We start from the raw sequence: 15,948 nt of genomic DNA on the forward strand, positions 1-15,948 counted from the left end.
AGATTAAAATATCAATTTGTCTAGACACCTTAGGTAAATCATAGACCCTACATGACCCTTGTGTACCTATACAAAATGTGGTTTTAAGTTCCAATTGTTTTAACCATGTATGGTGATTGCTGGCATTAAGACATTCCTGTCACTTGATCTGCATATTGTATTCTCTTTATATTTCAATAAACTCAGTTGTAGTATCCCATAGTTGTCTCTTGTTCATCAGCTTCCATTCTCACAAGTCAGTGTACAATTTTCTGCTGATGCAATGTGAGGGGGCTGTTGTAAAGAGGCTAGTGGTTTTATGATGATGTCATCTCCAGGCTGCAATAGACCTGCATATTGTGTATTCTCTTCATATTTGGATACATGCAGCTTTAGTACAACATACTGTTGTATCTTGTTCACAAGCTCTCTGTAACAGATCAAATACTTCATGACAATATATGGGCAAGTACACATTTTGTATTTGTTCACATTATCCCCCTTGTATTTTGTGCTACAGTTTAACACATACAGAAACATGAAATGAAGAAGAGACATAGTGACACAATATATTGATTTGATACAGTATATACAATGTATACATGATTTCTAAAAGGTCTGCGGATGTTCAGCCATTCATTTGACTATCCATCACTATTGTTATCTTTGAACTAGACACTGACATTTGGCTGTTGCTATGGATGTGGTCTTGTTGTTATGCATATATATGTTCATTTTTGGAATATTCATTTACTTGTTTAGTCCCTGTTATCTTTGCAATACACACCATCATTTGGCGGTTGCTATGGGCATGTGTTGTTGTTATGCACATCTACATGCATTTTTTAAAATGTTTATTCACTTGCCTTCAAATCCCTTTTTATATCTTTGCAATATACATCATTTGGCAGTTACTATGGGTGTGGCCTTGTTGCTAGGCATATTTGTATACGTTTTTTGAAAGTTTATTCAGTTGCCTACCCATCGCCATTGTTATCTTTGCAATATACATCATAATTTGGCTGTTGCTATAGGCATGGTCTTGTTGCTAGGCATACAAATTGCATATATTTTTTAATGTTAATTCATTTTCCTACTCATCCCTGTAGTTATATTGTGTACTGAATATCATAGTTCAGTAGTGCAAATAATACATGAATAAGGTCACGGTGTGGTGAGATTACAGCAGGACGGTGTTACACCAGACAATTGGCAATAACAACACACCACATAGTCAATTAGTTTACGATTTTATATGTCCATACTGACTAACTACTAAAGTCCATATAGTGCAGCTTTCCATTGTTCAAAAGTTTGAGAAGATGTTGTAGACTGATTCAGACTTATCATCAAATAGAAAAACGACTACACATATATCAATATCAGTGTGTCATCTCCTGTGGTTTGCATACCTTCCATACACAACTTGATCTGTGCACTTTTAGTGCATCACAAACAATGGATATGATAAAGCCATTCTGATAACAGGCATGGACTGATTTCAAGTAGGTTTATCACATCGCTACTGTATGCACTATGTGACCAACTTATAACACAAACTTTTAACTATAAGGTGATATGCCATTATAAGGTGATATGCCATTATGATATAATAAAGTTATGTTGAGGATCCCTGTAACTCTTTCAATTTGTACTTTGGTCAGACTTGACTATCGATAAGTTCCTAAGCTACTTTTAACTAAGATTCACGCAAATATATAATTGTAATTTATAGCAACCATATTTCTGCTATTACAACTACCAGGGTTCTCAGACTGAACCTACCACCAACTTATCAGTCACACAGAACGTACCACCAACTTATCAGTCACACTGAACCTACCACTGACCTACCAGTCACATTGAACATACCACTGACCTACCAGTACATTGAACGTACCACCAACCTATCAGTACATTGAACCTACCACCAACCTATCAGTACATTGAACATACCACCAACCTATCAGTACATTGAACATACCACCAACCTATCAGCACATTGAACATACCACCAACCTATCAGTACATTGAACATACCACCAAACTATCAGTACATTGAACATACCACCAACCTATCAGTGTCACTCACCCTGAACATACCACCAACCTATCAGTCACCCTGAATATACCACCAACCTATCACTGTCACTCACCCTGAACATACCACCAACCTATCAGTCACATTGAACGTACCACCAACCTATCAGTACATTGATATACCACCAACCTATCAGTACATTGAACATACCACCAACCTATCAGTCACATTGAACGTACCACCATTCTATCAGTCACAATGAACATACCACCAACCTATCACACTCACCCTGAACATACCACCAACCTATCAGTCACCCTGAATATACCACCAACCTATCACTGTCACTCACCCTGAACATACCACCAACCTATCAGTCACATTGAACGTACCACCAACCTATCAGTACATTGATATACCACCAACCTATCAGTACATTGAACATACCACCAACCTATCAGTCACATTGAACGTACCACCAACCTATCAGTCACATTGAACATACCACCAACCTATCACACTCACCCTGAACATACCATCAACCTATCAGTCACCCTGAACAATTACCACCAACCTATCACAGTCACACTGAACATACCACCAACCTATCAGTCACCCTGAACATACCACCAACCTATCAGTCACCTTGAACATACCACCAACCTATCACACTCACCCTGAACATACCACCAACCTATCAGTCACATTGAACATAACACCGACCTACCAGTCACATTGAACATACCACCAACCTATCAGTCACCCTGAACAATTACCACCAACCTATCACAGTCACACTGAACATACCACCAACCTATCAGCCACCTTGAACATACCACCAACCTATCACACTCACCCTGAACATACCACCAACCTATCGCAGTCACATTGAACATACCATCGACCTACCAGTCACATTGAACATACCACCAACCTATCAGTCACATTGAACATATACCACCAACCTATCACAGTCACCCTGAACATACCACCAACCTATCAGTACATTGAACATACCACCAACCTATCACAGTCACCCTGAACATACCACCAACCTATCACAGTCACCCTGAACATACCACCAACCTATCAGTACATTGAACATACCACCAACCTATCACAGTCACATTGAACATACCACCAACCTATCAGTCACATTGAACATACCACCAACCTATTGGTTACCCTAAACATACCATCAACCTATCACAGTCACCCTGAACATACCACCAACCTATCACAGTCACCCTGAACATCATCAACCTATCAGTACATTGAACATACCACCAACCCATCACAGTTACCCTGAAATTACCATCAACCTATCACAGTCACATTGAACATACCACCAACCTATCACATTGAACTTGATATAAACAGTTGACTTGGTCAATGATATAAACAGTTGACTTGGTCAATGATATAAACAGTTGACTTGGTAATTGATATAAACAGTTGACTTGGTCAATGATATAAACAGTTGACTTGGTCAATGATATAAACAGTTGACTTGGTAATTGATATAAACGGTTGACTTGGTCCATGATATAAACAGTTGACTTGGTAAATGATCTAAACAGTTGACTTGGTCAATGATATAAATAGTTGACTTGGTCAATGATATAAACAGTTGACTTGGTCAATGATATAAATAGTTGACTTGGTCAATGATATAAACAGTTGACTTGGTCAATGATACAAACAGTTGACTTGGTCAATGATATAAACAGTTGACTTGGTAATTGATATAAACAGTTGACTTGGTCAATGATATAAACAGTTGACTTGGTCAATGATATAAACAGTTGACTTGGTAATTGATATAAACAGTTGACTTGGTCAATGATATAAACAGTTGACTTGGTCAATGATATAAACAGTTGACTTGGTAATTGATATAAACAGTTGACTTGGTAATTAATATAAACAGTTGACTTGGTCAATGATATAAACAGTTGACTTGGTCAATGATATAAATAGTTGACTTGGTCAATGATATAAATAGTTGACTTGGTAATTGATATAAACAGTTGACTTGGTCAATGATATAAATAGTTGACTTGGTCAATGATATAAACAGTTGACTTGGTCAATGATATAAATAGTTGACTTGGTAATTGATATAAACAGTTAACTTGGTAATTGATATAAACAGTTGACTTGGTCAATGATATAAATAGTTGACTTGGTAATTGATATAAACAGTTAACTTGGTAATTGATATAAACAGTTGACTTGGTCAATGATATAAATAGTTGACTTGGTCAATGATATAAACAGTTGACTTGGTCAATGATATAAACAGTTGACTTGGTCAATGATATAAACAGTTGACTTGGTAATTGATATAAACAGTTAACTTGGTAATTGATATAAACAGTTGACTTGGCCATTTTACAAATAATTGACTTGGTCATGAGAATAAAAACTACAAAGTCTGAATGTGTAAAATGTCAAATACTTGAAAGTTCAGTAAACTTTGCAATGCCTTATTAATTTTGCTGATTCAGCTATACTCCATTCATTGTTGACTCTTGTAACCTCTGACCTCTCTCTGACACCACTACAACCAGTGTGAAGTTCAGCAAAGTGTCATCTAATTATCATTGTATGCTACAGATAATAAAAAAGGGTACAGACTGGACTGGACAAAATGGCTGACTTCCAACTTTTGTATCACTTACAAATAAACACCAGACTAGACTGATAAGCATAAATAGTACAGACTGAACCTTAAAGTACACACAACTGGAAATGGCTCACTTCCAATTTTTGTATTTTTTTTCAACTTTTTAAACTGTAGTTTGACCAACTTTTGTATCACTTACAAATAAATATCAGACTAGACACATGGTTTGACCAACTTTTTGTAGCCTGTAAATCTGATCAGAAACAGTGTTATCTACATAGAATATATCAGAGGTAAACAAAGTGGTTATGATTTTGGTGTCAGCTACAGTATCAATATCAGCTTTACTGATGAATTCCTTCATAGATTGCTAGTTTAGAAGTTTAAGTTATATAATAATGCTATTTATGACATTGCTAGATTACTCTTTATCAGAGCTCTCTGTGGTATAATCATGCTGTTGTCTACAGTTGACTAGTCTTGCTGCTAGACGTTCGGGCTTTCTTTCGATGCTATAACTATAAGCGAACGAAGTTCGCATGTGAGGGCTTGCCCGAACAGTCTAGCGAATGTCATTTTCAGACCGGACATTCCATTGAGATTACGATAAGCGGTGGGTTGGGCCATATATGCATATATATACTTTAATATATTCAATCTCTGCATGCAGGTGTTGACAAACACATTTATGTCATTACTATGTCTTATCAGTTTATGGTAATTGTGTTTGATGAGTGTGTAGATGTTGTCATTCACACATTTTAGTTAACGCATTGGTGGTTATTTTTACAAGCCCCTCCTTAAGATGAATATGCATGAAAATTTAGCTATTGTCCTCTGTTTGTGCTTGTCGCTAATACGGTTCTCTGATTGGCAGTTATTTATATCCTGATGACATTCGCTAGACCTCGGATGTTCCATCCTCGATAGCGTTGTTCGGCTGTGTGTCGTATTTTATCGGAAGAACATCCGAGGGCTAGCTGATAGACTAACAGTTGACATGCTAAGTCCAACACTCAGTATACAAGTGAGTATCATACCTCTGGACAGTAGCTCTTGTGGTAGAGGGTATCAGTGGTTTGGGGTACGGGTACCAGAGGCATAGGGTAGGGTATCAATGGTCAGCCTTGGGAGGAATGTGAATGTGCTGCCCATACCACAAATCCCACACCTCATTATAAACCCATTTTGACCAAAGATTTATACCTCATTTTTAAAAATACATATGTTAACTAACTAAACCAAGTTTGCTTCATGTAAATCTGGGGGACAATTCCTTAGGTGACAACTAGATTAATTCCCAATTTAGCAACGGTCTGCAAACCCTCAGGTGTGCACACAATGCACTGTGGTGAGGAGAAACTTGGTTAGACTGCCAATACCAATCAACAAGTCTGTACTAAGGTAGACAGCCAATACCAATCAACAAGTTTGTACTACAGTAGACAGCCAATACCAATCAACAAGTTTGTACTACAGTAGACAGCCAATACCAATCAACAAGTCTGTACTACAATAGACAGCCAATACCAATCAACAAGTTTGTACTAAGGTAGACAGCCAATACCAATCAACAAGTTTGTACTACAGTAGACAGCCAATACCAATCAACAAGTTTGTACTACAGTAGACAGCCAATACCAATCAACAAGTTTGTACTACAGTAGACAGCCAATGCCAATCAACAAGTTTGTACTAAGGTAGACAGCCAATACCAATCAACAAGTTTGTACTACAGTAGACAGCCAATACCAATCAACAAGTTTGTACTACAGTAGACAGCCAATGCCAATCAACAAGTTTGTACTAAGGTAGACAGCCAATACCAATCAACAACTTTGTACTACAGTAGACAGCCAATACCAATCAACAAGTTTGTACTACAGTAGACAGCCAATACCAATCAACAAGTTTGTACTACAGTAGACAGCCAATACCAATCAACAAGTTTGTACTACAGTAGACAGCCAATACCAATCAACAAGTTTGTACTACAGTAGACAGCCAATACCAATCAACAAGTTTGTACTACAATAGACAGCCAATACCAATCAACAAGTTTGTACTACAGTAGACAGCCAATACCAATCAACAAGTCTGTACTACAGTAGACAGCCAATACCAATCAACAAGTTTGTACTACAATAGACAGCCAATACCAATCAACAAGTCTGTACTACAATAGACAGCCAATACCAATCAACAAGTTTGTACTAAGGTAGACAGCCAATACCAATCAACAAGTTTGTACTACAGTAGACAGCCAATACCAATCAACAAGTCTGTACTACAGTAGACAGCCAATACCAATCAACAAGTCTGTACTACAGTAGACAGCCAATACCAATCAACAAGTTTGTACTACAGTAGACAGCCAATACCAATCAACAAGTTTGTACTACAGTAGACAGCCAATACCAATCAACAAGTTTGTACTACAGTAGACAGCCAATACCAATCAACAAGTTTGTACTACAATAGACAGCCAATACCAATCAACAAGTTTGTACTACAGTAGACAGCCAATACCAATCAACAAGTTTGTACTACAGTAGACAGCCAATACCAATCAACAAGTCTGTACTACAGTAGACAGCCAATACCAATCAACAAGTTTGTACTACAATAGACAGCCAATACAATCAACAAGTTTGTACTACAGTAGACAGCCAATACCAATCAACAAGTTTGTACTACAGTAGACAGCCAATACCAATCAACAAGTTTGTACTACAGTAGACAGCCAATACCAATCAACAAGTCTGTACTACAGTAGACAGCCAATACCAATCAACAAGTTTGTACTACAATAGACAGCCAATACCAATCAACAAGTTTGTACTAAGGTAGACAGCCAATACCAATCAACAAGTTTGTACTACAGTAGACAGCCAATACCAATCAACAAGTCTGTACTACAGTAGACAGCCAATACCAATCAACAAGTTTGTACTACAATAGACAGCCAATACCAATCAACAAGTCTGTACTACAGTAGACAGCCAATACCAATCAACAAGTTTGTACTAAGGTAGACAGCCAATACCAATCAACAAGTTTGTACTAAGGTAGACAGCCAATACCAATCAACAAGTTTGTACTAAGGTAGACAGCCAATACCAATCAACAAGTTTGTACTACAGTAGACAGCCAATACCAATCAACAAGTTTGTACTACAGTAGACAGCCAATACCAATCAACAAGTTTGTACTAAGGTAGACAGCCAATACCAATCAACAAGTTTGTACTACAGTAGACAGCCAATACCAATCAACAAGTTTGTACTACAGTAGACAGCCAATACCAATCAACAAGTTTGTACTAAGGTAGACAGCCAATACCAATCAACAAGTCTGTACTACAGTAGACAGCCAATACCAATCAACAAGTTTGTACTACAGTAGACAGCCAATACCAATCAACAAGTTTGTACTACAATAGACAGCCAATACCAATCAACAAGTTTGTACTAAGGTAGACAGCCAATACCAATCAACAAGTTTGTACTACAGTAGACAGCCAATACCAATCAACAAGTTTGTACTACAATAGACAGCCAATACCAATCAACAAGTTTGTACTAAGGTAGACAGCCAATACCAATCAACAAGTTTGTACTACAGTAGACAGTTATCAACAAGTTTGTACTACAGTAGACAGCCAATACCAATCAACAAGTTTGTACTACAATAGACAGCCAATACCAATCAACAAGTTTGTACTAAGGTAGACAGCCAATACCAATCAACAAGTTTGTACTAAGGTAGACAGCCAATACCAATCAACAAGTTTGCACTACAGTAGACAGCCAATACCAATCAACAAGTTTGTACTACAATAGACAGCCAATACCAATCAACAAGTTTGTACTACAATAGACAGCCAATACCAATCAACAAGTTTGTACTAAGGTAGACAGCCAATACCAATCAACAACTTTGTACTACAGTAGACAGCCAATACCAATCAACAACTTTGTACTACAGTAGACAGCCAATACCAATCAACAAGTTTGTACTACAGTAGACAGCCAATACCAATCAACAAGTTTGTACTAAGGTAGACAGCCAATACCAATCAACAACTTTGTACTACAGTAGACAGCCAATACCAATCAACAACTTTGTACTACAGTAGACAGCCAATACCAATCAACAACTTTGTACTACAGTAGACAGCCAATACCAATCAACAACTTTGTACTAAGGTAGACAGCCAATACCAATCAACAACTTTGTACTACAGTAGACAGCCAATACCAATCAACAACTTTGTACTACAGTAGACAGCCAATACCAATCAACAACTTTGTACTACAGTAGACAGCCAATACCAATCAACAAGTTTGTACTACAGTAGACAGCCAATACCAATCAACAAGTTTGTTCACCTATTGTTAAAGTCTGCTGCATATGTGTCATCTAAAATTGGACAATTAATGATCTATTTGTGACTGTTAGTGTGGTATTTGTTCTTTGTCATTCACATTTACTTATTTCATTCTTCGTTCTTTTTATTCAGGAAAAATGTGAAGAGAATTAAACTATATACACATTTTATTATCAGATATCTTAATTATTTGATTGTATCACCCAACCTAATGACGTAGTGTGTGTGTGTGTGTGTGTGTGTGTGTGTGTGTGTGTGACATGTACCGGTATGTATGTATGTATATGTATGTATGTATGTATGTATGTATGTATGTATGTGTATGCATGTGTATGTATGTGTATACGTACGTGTATGTATGTGTATGTGCCTATATGAGCATATACAAAGTGTATGCTTCATGTGTGGGAGGGATAATGTGTATGTACATGTGTGGGTGTGTCAAGAATTGGACAGCAAAGTGTTCAGAAACCAAAAAGTTGCAAAACAAAATATCCCATTTTCATGGAACACTGTTATTTTTCTTGAAAGTCTTGAGTTTGTGGAAATTAAGACTAGTCAATAAGATTACTGTGAGAACTAAAAAATGTTTGTAACATTTACTTGCATTGTATTGTGAAAGCTTCAGAAGTGACACTGTAAAGAAAATATAAAACATGAATCCTTCACATGATTATCACACAGTAGGAAGCCACACCAGATACACTAGTGGGAGTCACACAGTAGGAAGCCACACCAGATACACCAGTGGGAGTCACACAGTAGGGATCCACACCAGATACACCAGTGGGAGTCACACAGTAGGGATCCACACCAGATACACCAGTGGGAGTCACACAGTAGGGATCCACACCAGATACACCAGTGGGAGTCACACAGTAGGGATCCACACCAGATACACCAGTGGGAGTTAACTGATTAGTCTATCTTTAGAAGTATACACACTTTGAACCTTACAAAGTGAATGGTATGACGTAATTACTATGTTATTGAAATATAGGTTACAAGGTTAGTAAACTTGTTAACCTAGCTAGCTGACAGGACAAATATCAAATCTTTAGATACAACATTAACACATTTCATAGATAAAAGATTTCAAGGACATCAAGATTTGCTATCTGGGTGTCGTTGTCTGTTTTATCATAAACATCTGAAAATCATAATAATTACATATGTCGTGTGCAAATATTTTGGACTCCCTAAGTTAGTGGAAATTCATAAGAAACAGCATTTAATTTTTAGACCTGCTTGAATATAATCTTCATTGCTATAATTTGAAACAAGCTGTTGCCCAACATTTGCTTTTCATTTTACAAGCTGTTGCCCAACATTTTCTTTTCATTTGTCAATTTTGCACATAAAATGTCTTTAAACTACAAAGTTTCATAAAATAGTTATGACAAGATTTTTATAGATTTTCTCCTTGCCTGTATCTAGAGATGGTCACAAATAATTTCTTATGTTTCAGATAATTACTTGGGCTTCATTTTCAAAAATGTTGAAATTAATCACCTTGAGTCTTATAATGTTTTCTTCTATTTTCTACGATGATAATAATATAGTAAACACAATTTAGGAGTTTGGATGACTTCTATCCATGCACTGTTACCATGGAAACAAATTTAGTGATTGCTGATTTCAATTAATGATTACAAAGCATACATGTAGTAGAATATTTAAAAATAATAATAAGATATTATGAAATTTGATGACAATACCTATATTTTCAATACTTGTCCTATAAAGTTATTATACATTATATACTATAGACATAAACATAGCATACTTGTCCTATAAAGTTATCATACATTATATACTATAGACATAAACATAGCATACTTGTCCTATAAAGTTATTATACATTATATACTATAGACATAAACATAGCATACTTGTCCTATAAAGTTATCATACATTATATACTATAGACATAAACATAGCATACTTGTCCTATAAAGTTATCATACATTATATACTATACACATAAACATAGCATACTTGTCCTATAAAGTTATTATACATTATATACTATAGACATAAACATAGCATACTTGTCCTATAAAGTTATCATACATTATATACTATAGACATAAACATAGCATACTTGTCCTATAAAGTTATCATACATTATATACCATAGCAGGGGTCGAAATAATGAAAAAATTTCGCTTGTCCACTGGGCAAGTAGAAAACAAAAAGTACTTGCCCAAATCAAAAAGTGCTTGCCCATTCCAAATAGTGGGGTATTTTTGTGTGGCTTACAAATGCACTGTTGTGATTAATTGGGCTTTCTTTTGTTTATTATCAAAAAATGTCACTTTGAAAGTTTCTGTGGGTACCAAAAAGTTCTCTCCACAATAAACAGGTGTTCTAAATAATATTAATTTTCATGGCCTAATTAATATTCATACTATAGCATAGCATACAATTTTTTGTTCACTTGTAAAAAGTAGTTGTTAAAATAATTTTTTCAGCACTTTCATAAGCTATCAATATAAAAATTAACATTTATTTCAACACTGATGTAAAATCTTTCTAAGTATTTCCTTTTCCATCATGTCAATATATTTTCTTTCCTTCCTCATCCACACCAACTATTTTTCTCCCAGTATGATTTGTTTATATTTTCCTAGTAGTATTTTCAAATAAAATGACTGTTGTAAAATTTGCAGTTGATTCAAACACCCAAAACCTGAAAAATCATGCTGTAATTTACTATTGTTGAACAATATTCATTGAGTCACTAGTCATTCCAGGTATGTTTTCTTGATAGAGTAAACAAAGTACATCAAGTACAGCTGGTCCAGATTGTTTTGAAAAGTGGTCAGTCAAGAAAGACATCTTCTCAATATTGCTACAATGTTATAATTTTCCAGACTTGTTGGCACCATGGTTATACAATGTATCCAAAGTCCTATCAGACATGTGTAGTGTCTGATATTAAGTACAGCATGAACACAGGCAAAAACACACCCCTGATCAATAATCATAAGAAATTCTCCTTGCCCCTTGGGACAAGTACTTTTCAAAACAACTTGCCCAAGCCTTGAAATCACTTGCCTGGGGCAAGTAAAAGGCCATTATTTCGACCCCTGTATAGACATAAACATAGCATACTTGTCCTATAAAGTTATCATACATTATATACTATAGACATAAACATAGCATACTTGTCAATGTGCTATCCACTCTCTACAACAGAAAACTGATAAGATATGAGTTTTAAATACACACTCACATTGTACATGCTACATTATGTCTTTCTTAACATCAGATAGCAAAACGGTAGAGTATTCACACCCACACTGTGCTATAAATGTCTTTCTTAACATCAGATAGCTCAATGACAGAGCATACAGGTTTACCCTGTAAGATATGGGTTCAAGTCCCATTCTGGTGATATGACAAACTAACAGCACAGCATGCAGTGGCTACCTGCAGTAGACAAGGTTTCATCTATTTACTGGCTGTACATTAATGACGTTCCTTACCAATAAAACTTACACCATTCCACACCATCAATTGACTTTGTCACCGTGCTAGTGTTCTAACAGTTGGTTAAGTATTTTACAAATGTGTTCAAACAGTTAGGTAAGTATTGTACAAATGTGTTCAAACAGTTAGGTAAGTATTGTACAAATGTGTTCTAACAGTTACGTAAGTGTTGTACAAATGTGTTCTAACAGTTGGTTAAGTGTTGTACAAATGTGTTCTAACAGTTGGTTAAGTGTTGTACAAATGTGTTCTAGCAGTTGGTTAAGTATTGTACAAATGTGTTCTAACAGTTGGTTAAGTATTGTACAAATGTGTTCTAACAGTTACGTAAGTATTGTGCAAATGTGTTCTAAAGGTTACGTAAGTATTGTGCAAATGTGTTCTAACAGTTGGTTAAGTATTGTACAAATGTGTTCTAGCAGTTGGTTAAGTATTGTACAAATATGTTCTAACAGTTGGTTAAGTATTGTGAAATGTGTTCTAACAGTTGGGTAAGTATTGTACAAATGTGTTCAAACAGGTAAGTATTGTACAAATGTGTTCTAACAGTTGGTTAAGTATTGTACAAATGTGTTCTGCAGTTGGTTAAGTATTGTACAAATGGATGTATAATTGTGTTCTAAAAGATAGGTAAGTGTTGTACAAATGAATGTATAATTGTGTTCTAAAAGTTATAAGGTAAGTGTTGTACAAATGGATGTATAATTGTTTTCTAAAAGTTACAAGGTAAGTGTTGTACAAATGAATGTATAATTGTGTTCTAAAAGTTATAAGGTAAGTGTTGTACAAATGAATGTATAATTGTGTTCTAAAAGTTACAAGGTAAGTGTTGTACAAATGAATATATAATTGTGTTCTAAAAGTTATAAGGTAAGTGTTGTACAAATGAATGTATAATTGTGTTCTAAAAGTTATAAGGTACGTGTTGTACAAATGAATGTATAATTGTGTTCTCAAAGATAGGTAAGTGTGGTACAAATGAATGTATAATTGTGTTCTAAAAGATAGGTAAGTGTTGTACAAATGGATGTATAATTGTTTTCTAAAAGTTACAAGGTAAGTGTTGTACAAATGAATGTATAATTGTGTTCTAAAAGTTATAAGGTAAGTGTTGTACAAATGAATGTATAATTGTGTTCTAAAAGTTACAAGGTAAGTGTTGTACAAATGGATGTATAATTGTGTTCTAGAAGTTATAAGGTAAGTGTTGTACAAATGAATGTATAATTGTGTTCTAAAAGTTATAAGGTAAGTGTTGTACAAATGAATGTATAATTGTGTTCTAAAAGTTATAAGGTAAGTGTTGTACAAATGAATGTATAATTGTGTTCTAAAAGTTATGAGGTAAGTGTTGTACAAATGAATGTATAATTGTGTTCTAAAAGTTATAAGGTAAGTGTTGTACAAATGAATGTATAATTGTGTTCTAAAAGTTATAAGGTAAGTGTTGTACAAATGAATGTATAATTGTGTTCTAAAAGTTATGAGGTAAGTGTTGTACAAATGAATGTATAATTGTGTTCTAAAAGTTACAAGGTAAGTGTTGTACAAATGAATATATAATTGTGTTCTAAAAGTTATAAGGTAAGTGTTGTACAAATGAATGTATAATTGTGTTCTAAAAGTTATAAGGTAAGTGTTGTACAAATGAATGTATAATTGTGTTCTAAAAGTTATAAGGTAAGTGTTGTACAAATGGATGTATAATTGTGTTCTAATAGTTATAAGGTAAGTGTTGTACAAATGAATGTATAATTGTGTTCTAAAAGTTATAAGGTAAGTGTTGTACAAATGAATGTATAATTGTGTTCTAATAGTTATAAGGTAAGTGTTGTACAAATGGATGTATAATTGTGTTCTAATAGTTATAAGGTAAGTGTTGTACAAATGAATGTATAATTGTGTTCTAAAAGTTATAAGGTAAGTGTTGTACAAATGAATGTATAATTGTGTTCTAAAAGTTATAAGGTAAGTGTTGTACAAATGAATATATAATTGTGTTCTAATAGTTATAAGGTAAGTGTTGTACAAATGGATGTATAATTGTGTTCTAAAAGTTATAAGGTAAGTGTTGTACAAATGGATGTATAATTGTGTTCTAAAAGTTATAAGGTAAGTGTTGTACAAATGAATGTATAATTGTGTTCTAAAAGTTATAAGGTAAGTGTTGTACAAATGAATATATAATTGTGTTCTAAAAGTTATAAGGTAAGTGTTGTACAAATGAATGTATAATTGTGTTCTAATAGTTATAAGATAAGTGTTGTACAAATGGATGTATAATTGTGTTCTAATAGTTATAAGGTAAGTGTTGTACAAATGGATGTATAATTGTGTTCTAATAGTTATAAGGTAAGTGTTGTACAAATGAATGTATAATTGTGTTCTAATAGTTATAAGGTAAGTGTTGTACAAATGGATGTATAATTGTGTTCTAGAAGTTATAAGGTAAGTGTTGTACAAATTAATGTATAATTGTGTTCTAATAGTTATAAGGTAAGTGTTGTACAAATGGATGTATAATTGTGTTCTAATAGTTATAAGATAAGTGTTGTACAAATTAATGTATAATTGTGTTCTAAAAGTTATAAGGTAAGTGTTGTACAAATGGATGTATAATTGTGTTCTAATAGTTATAAGGTAAGTGTTGTACAAATGAATATATAATTGTGTTCTAAAAGTTATAAGGTAAGTGTTGTACAAATGAATGTATAATTGTGTTCTAAAACTTATAAGGTAAGTGTTGTACAAATGAATGTATAATTGTGTTCTAAAAGTTATAAGGTAAGTGTTGTACAAATGAATGTATAATTGTGTTCTAATAGTTATAAGGTAAGTGTTGTACAAATGAATGTATAATTGTGTTCTAAAAGTTATAAGGTAAGTGTTGTACAAATGGATGTATAATTGTGTTCTAATAGTTATAAGGTAAGTGTTGTACAAATGAATATATAATTGTGTTCTAAAAGTTATAAGGTAAGTGTTGTACAAATGAATATATAATTGTGTTCTAAAAGTTATAAGGTAAGTGCTGTACAAATGGATGTATAATTGTGTTCTAGAAGTTATAAGGTAAGTGTTGTACAAATGAATGTATAATTGTGTTCTAAAAGTTATAAGGTAAGTGTTGTACAAATGAATGTATAATTGTGTTCTAAAAGTTATAAGGTAAGTGTTGTACAAATGAATATATAATTGTGTTCTAAAAGTTATGAGGTAAGTGTTGTACAAATGAATGTATAATTGTGTTCTAAAAGTTACAAGGTAAGTGTTGTACAAATGAATATATAATTGTGTTCTAAAAGTTATAAGGTAAGTGTTGTACAAATGAATGTATAATTGTGTTCTAAAAGTTATAAGGTAAGTGTTGTACAAATGAATGTATAATTGTGTTCTAAAAGTTATAAGGTAAGT

At 34.0% G+C, this 15,948-nt stretch overlaps 1 long non-coding RNA gene across 1 annotated transcript in view; it reads right to left on the reverse strand.

The window, feature by feature from the left end:
• Positions 1-203: 203 nt before the first annotated feature.
• Positions 204-15,948, reverse strand: part of LOC144436110 (uncharacterized) — a 35,531-nt gene continuing 19,786 nt past the window's right edge. The window contains exon 3 of the long non-coding RNA XR_013480932.1: positions 204-409. This is a non-coding gene — a long non-coding RNA (uncharacterized LOC144436110). The remainder of the gene's footprint in view (positions 410-15,948) is intronic.

The sequence above is a fragment of the Glandiceps talaboti genome, chromosome 6, assembly GCF_964340395.1.
Source record: "Glandiceps talaboti chromosome 6, keGlaTala1.1, whole genome shotgun sequence".
Taxonomy (NCBI): domain Eukaryota; kingdom Metazoa; phylum Hemichordata; class Enteropneusta; family Spengelidae; genus Glandiceps; species Glandiceps talaboti.